This window comes from Neophocaena asiaeorientalis, unplaced genomic scaffold (genome assembly GCF_003031525.2).
Source record: "Neophocaena asiaeorientalis asiaeorientalis breed wild unplaced genomic scaffold, Neophocaena_asiaeorientalis_V1.1 scaffold240, whole genome shotgun sequence".
NCBI classification, from domain to species: domain Eukaryota; kingdom Metazoa; phylum Chordata; class Mammalia; order Artiodactyla; family Phocoenidae; genus Neophocaena; species Neophocaena asiaeorientalis.
The window spans coordinates 4,079,243-4,085,703 of NW_020185331.1; positions in this window are offsets into that span (position 1 = coordinate 4,079,243).

The window sequence follows — 6,461 nt, forward strand, 5'->3', positions numbered from 1 at the left end:
GCTTTAATAACGTCGCTGGAAAGTGACACGCGATTTATTATTAAAGAATTGCTGGGACGGGAAAGGTTTAATAAACGCGCTGCAATGCCGAGGATTATTCTCCGCAAATAAATGAGAACGCGGGCGGCGTTTTAATAAATAATTTCCCGCCGCTCCCGGGGGAGGAGAGGGGAGGTGGAGGGGGAAGCCGAGCTGCTGCCAGAACTCCCGACTTCGCCTCCCCACGGGTTTCCAAGACTTCCTCGCGTTTTTCGTCCTAGGTTGCTCACACCCGACGTATGAGGTTCCGGGGGAGCTGACTCGCAGTGGTCTAGGTCTGGAGGCAGGAGAGGCTCTGCCCCATCCTACTTCCCCCATCTCTGGGATTTTAAGTAGTTTGCCTAAGATGAGCAAATGCGCTTCCTTCCAGCTCTGAACCAGAGGTCTGAAGTCAAGACTGGACCGGGGCAGGAAGGGTTAAACCGGGACCAGCTGCTCCCAGGCTGAGGGTACTAAGTCCCAGGGCCTAGCCACTCTCCTCCCAGCTTTTGGCTGACCCGGCTGGGCATCCCCGGCAGGATGTGGGGAGTAAGCCGCCAAAGGGGGCTGTGTGTACCGGTGTGTGTAGGTGCTACAAGTGTCCAAATGTCCCCGACTCACTCCTTGGGCCATTTTGGGGAATAGGGCCACTGAAGCCGGTTGCTTGTTAGTTCGAAGGCTTCAAGGAAGGGTCCTTGAGCCGCGCTGGTCTGAGTCGAGGGAGTCCAGGTGAAGTCCAACCGCTAGCTCTTTGGTGAACGGGGTGTGTGTATGTGTGTGTGGATCTGAGGGCTGAGCAGAACTGGAGCCCCAAAGGGGAGTCCACTTCTCTAACAGAAGCCTGGAGGCCCAAGAGGATGAATCTGATTTCAGAGAGGGCAGAGATTGCAGGCTTTGGGCACCAAGGACAAGCGCATCAGTCTTGTAGGTAGGGGACAGGGCAGTGCCTGGGGTACGCCGGCTCTGCAAGCTTTGGGCGTAGGCGGAGAGAGACATGTCTGGCGACACCTCTGGCAACACTTAGGAGAACAGGAAGTGGTGAAAGAGTGCCATCTGGTGGTTATTTCTGGTTATAGCAGCCAAACCTGGGCCTAGGGTCTTGAGACAGTTAAATTGACTGTAAAAATTTGAGTAAAAAGGTGCTTGAGGGCTTCCCTGGTGGCCTAGTGGTTGAGAGTCCGCCTGCCAATGTAGGGAACACGGGTTCGTGCCCCGGTCCGGGAAGATCCCACATGCCGCGGAGCGGCTAGACCCGTGAGCCATGGCCGCTGAGCCTGCGCGTCCCAAGCCTGTGCTCGGTAGAGGCCACAGCAGTGAGAGGCCCGCGTACCGCAAAAAAAAAAAAAGGTGCTTGATTTGTATTCATATACGTATGTGAAGGTGCACATGTATATGTAGTATATATGTGATATCTATAATATGTTCATACTATTTATGTGTGTATGTGTCTACATGCACTGTGTACATGTATGTATATATATGTATGTACATCACAATGTTATGTATGTAGATTATCTAAATGCAGGTATATGTATGTAGATAACCATGTAGGTGCACATATGTATGTGTGTACATAAGCACTGTATATATGGATGTGTTGTTATATGTGTATACAGCTGTATGTATACATTTATTTGCAAGTACATGTTCTATTATTTGCCTTTCTTTCAACAAATTATTATTTTTTTTATGTGGTACGCGGGCCTCTCACTGTTGTAGCCTCTCCCGTTGCAGAGCACAGGCTCAGGACGCGCAGGCTCAGCGGCCATGCCTCACGGGCCCAGCCGCTCCGCGACATGTGGGATCCTCCCGGACCGGGCACAAACCCGTGTCCCCTGCATCGGCAGGCGGACTCTCAACCACTGCGCCACCAGGGAAGCCCTCTTTTTTTGTTTTCTTTTAATTTATTTTATTTATGTTATTTTTGGCTGCGTTGGGTCTTCGTTGCTGCACGCAGGCTTTCTCTAGTTGCGGCAAGCGGGGGATACTCTTCGTTGTGGTGCACGGGCTTCTCATTGCAGTGGCTTCTTTTGTTGCGGAGCACAGGCTCTAGGCACGTGGGCTTCAGTGGTTGTGGCACATGGGCTCAGTAGTTGTGGCTCGTGAGCTCTAGAGCACAGGCTCAGTAGTTGTGGCGCACGGGCTTAGTTGCTCCACGGCATGTGAGTTCTTCTTGGACCAGGGCTCGAACCCGTGTCCCCTGCATTGGCAGGTGGATTCCTAACCACTGTGCCACCAGGGAAGTCCCCTTACATTCTATTCTAAGATGTGCATGTGAATTAATTATATACATGTATGTTTACAGGATTGTGTGTGCATGTATATATGTATAACTCTGTTTACATATATATGTGTGAGGAATAGACAGGCTTAAATACTCTGGTGGGCTTGGAGATTCCCTGTTTTTTTGTTTAAAAGCTCAGGTCCTGTCACCTAGGACTCTATTTCTAAGTGTGTAGGCAGCTGAGGGCAGAGGGAAAGAGGCTGGAGACATAGGCTGATTACCTCCTAGGATATGTTTTGGTTATTTCCTCAGCCCTCTGAATGACTAGGTTCTTTCTAAACAGGGAACAGCTAGGTAAGTCCACTTAGAGTGATGGAATGTTAATGAAGATCAATTCTCACCTCTCTGCTCAAAGCAGAGCACCTTAGGAGGAAGGATGATGGGTTGGGGATGGGTGGGAATGGAGTCTGGGAGGTTGGGGGTAGGAATAGGTTCTCGGAGGGCAGTGGTGGGTGCATTTAGAGACTGGAAGAGATCCAGTCTGGGAAGTAGTGATGGAAGCTCTGGGACTCAGTTGCAGATAATGGGGGTGATTTGAGAACTCTTGGGGGAAGGATGAGCTGGTGGATAGAGATGGGGCCTGAGGGGAGTAATGAGGTCAGGATCAGGGATGGAGTTGGGAGGGTATGGAGGTAGAGGCTCTGGTGGCAAGGAAAACCAATCTTGGGGTGGAATTTGGAGGCCATCTCAGATGGAGTCATCCCTCCCTTTCTCCCACCCCTCCCTTCTCCATGCAGGGGCCCCTAATGTTCTTCTCTAGTCCTCTCTCCTCAAGCTGGGTCCCAGATGTGTGGGGGGCAGAGGAGAAGAGCTTAGGCTCCAGAGCTTGGCCTGGCTTAGGTGACTCACTGGTGGGCGAGGTGAGGCAGAACTCTCGGCACCATGGTCCCATGAAGCCCCATCCCAGCCACCTGGCTCATTGCCTGCCCAGCTGCCATTACCAGGTTTCAATTTGGGCTCAGCCCAGGGGGTTCAAACAATGGTGACCTGGAAAAGATCACAGAACATACCCTCCCCTCACCACACACACATTCCTGGGACTGAACTGGGAAAAAGGTGCTTCTGGATCATTCCTTCCCTCCTTTTGCTAGATGTTCTCCAGACACAGTCAAGGCCAGAAGTCTTCAGGTGCCATCCTCACTCTCGGTCTGTGGTAACACCTCATTCCTGTCCCCTTCCTTCTCAGCCTCCTGTGCTGGACTACATCATCCTAAAACCAGGGTTTCTGTCCTTTCATTGCCTCTCCTCCCCTTCTTCAGTCCTTTTCTTCCCAGGGTTGAGATCTTAGGTCCCTGGACTGTGACCACACTGGTTGAGGGAAGGGGGATGGGCTGAAGATACAGGCTGGTTCCTGGCCTGCCTTTATTTTCTATATTTTCTCTGCTATCTGGGCAACTGAAAGCTCTCTGAAGAGGGTGAAGAGTTATGAAAATCAGTTTTGGTGACAAATGTTACCCCACAATCAAGTTTCACCCTGTCCCCTTGGTGGGCAGCACCATGGGAGGCAGGATGGACTTTAGGGTACTGAAATGGGGTCATGAGAAGTGATGGGGTCTTCCAGGATGAGTGTTGAGGGCTCTAGGGACAATTACTTCCTGCCTCCCCTCTGTCCCCCCATCCCAACCCCAGATCACTAAAGCGGGGAGAAGAACCCACAGGTCTTCGGGACTCAGCTGGCCCTCACAGGGGCCCAGGTTTTAACTCCTGGGGATCTCTAGGGGAAGTTGGTCTCTGAAGGGTAAAGATAGGTCTTTGGGAACAGAACTGGGGGTCTGTGGTCAAGGATAGGCTGGAGAGGGGACATGAGCTTTTGTGGTACTGCTTTATAAGTGCATACCTTGGGCAAGTTTCTAAGCTTTCCTTCTTCTGTGTCCTCCTCTGCAAAATAGTGATAAAACTTCCTCTGTAAGGGTTGTGATGAGATTAGAGATCTTATAAGTAATGTGTCTGAAACACAATAGGTATTCAACAAATGGTCAATTTCACTGTCACTATTTCTAGGTGGGTGAGCTACATGGAGATGGGGCAGGGTACCAACACAGAGCTTCCTGCTGAAGTGTGTGGGTAATTACAGTCTTGTGCCTGCCTGAAGGAGGCCTGAGAAATTGGGTCTTAGGAGGAGGAGAAGGGCTATGGCAAGGTGGGGATGGGTAGGGGCTGGGCTTCCAGAGAGCTTGGCAGCTTTCACCCTCACACACCCCCAACCCCCGCCCTCCTCAGGGAGCCCCTGTCAGAACCCAGGGCTCTAGCTCTGGGCTTGGAGGGAGGGGCATCCTCGAAACTCACTTCCATCCATCTCTTTTATCTGGGCTGCTGAAGGGCTGGAGCTCCAACGGGGCCTCTGATGGGGAACAGATACAGACCAGGCGGAAGCAGCCGGAACTGTGCTGAGCTGGAGCTGAGGACCAGGCCGGGGGGTCAGTGAAGACAGATAAAGCTCAGAGCAGCTGGGGACTCAGGAGACCCGTGGGGAGGGGCAGCAGGGGCTGAGGGCGGGCTGTGTCCTGGGAGGAGGTGAGGGCCGGAAGCTTCGGACGGGGATGATGTCCATCAAGGGCTTCAAATGGCCGGAGGAGGCCTTTAATGACTCTTTGGGAGGAGGGAAGGGGCAGAGCTCCCCCCCATCCCCAGATGTGGCTGCCGGAAAGCCAGGGTACCTGCCAAGCATGAAGGTTGGTCCCAGGGAGAACTTGAGCCTGAGAACAGGGGGACCTCAAGGTCCAGGCCAGAGGCAAGGCTTCTGGGGGCTGCCTTACCTTTAAGACGAAGATGGGGAAAAGGTTAGTAAGTGATTCTGCGATTTTAGTTCCTGTTTTAATTAACTTTGAAGGGCTTGGGGCTTCCCTGAACGCCAGGGAGAGAAGCAGAGCAGACGTTTATTTTCCTCTTTTTCCTTTTAAAGACAATTTTATTAAAACACTTTGTTTTCATTCTGGCTTGAACATGGGGCATTTAAATGGAAAAGTAATTATTTCGCCTCATTTGCTTATGGTGAGAGGAGAGTCAGAAAAGGGAGGGATGCCAGTGAGGGAAGAGGCTGGCAGCTTTGGGCTGGCATATGCGTGCATGCACATGCACAGGTCCTACAGACAGGCACACACAATCAGGCTCACACTCACAGCAGCATGAGTCACCACACAGAGCCCCTCATGCTGGCACACATTGTACACCCGCAGAAAGACACACCTCATCCACACCCTCCCAAATGCAGACTCCTCAGGACTTGCAAGCTCAGAGCATCCACCCACCTGAAGATACACTCCTTTACCACAGCCATACCTACAGGCAAAAGCTCTCTCTCCTACACAAACACTCGCAACACATAGTGCTCACGGTATAGGCCCCCTCACAGGTATCCACACACACCCCTTCCAAGCACGCCCCCACCCAACATATTTAGACTTTATCAAGTCTGTCGAGTTGTATCATCACCAGTACATACATGTTCAGACACACAATTCTCATTCTTAAACACACAAGTGCAGGAGTTCCTTGGTGGTCTAGTGATTAGGATTCTGGGCTTTCATTGCCTTGGCCTGGGTTCAATCCTTGGTCGGAAACTGAGATCCCGCAAGGCGGGAGGCGTGGCCAAACCAACCAACCAACCAACAAAACAAACACACAAGTGCACCCTGACAAGGAGCCTAGCAATAAAGCTGGGGGTGAGGCGGAATGTTATCATGGAGAAGGAGGCGGGGTAGAACTCTCCCTCTCATTGGGGTCCCTGGGTCCCCAAATCGACCTACCCTCCAGGCTACTCCATGAGCCCATTTCTCTGTACCTGTAACATCCTCGGAACGGTCTCTCTCCCGACCTTGATTCCGCAGCCTCTGGGACGGAGTCCTCCCTGCCTCCCACCCGTTCCCCACCCCAGGCGGGAGAAGGCCAACAGGTCCCCTAGGCTCAGCTGCCCTGGAGGGGACCGGATTCTAATTTGGATTTCCCCACCTCCCCGGCCCCCTCTCTCCCCTGCTGTGTGGCCCGGCGTTAGAGGGGTTAAAACTTCGGTAGCGTGCCCCCCTCTACTCCCACCCCTGGCTGGTACGTCGAGGGCCGGGTTCGCGGGAGCCGTACCTGTACTTTGTCTTCATCTGTCACCGCTTCTGACAGTCAGATACATCTTGTGCGGGGGTGAGGGGGGAGTGGGGGGCGGGGGAGC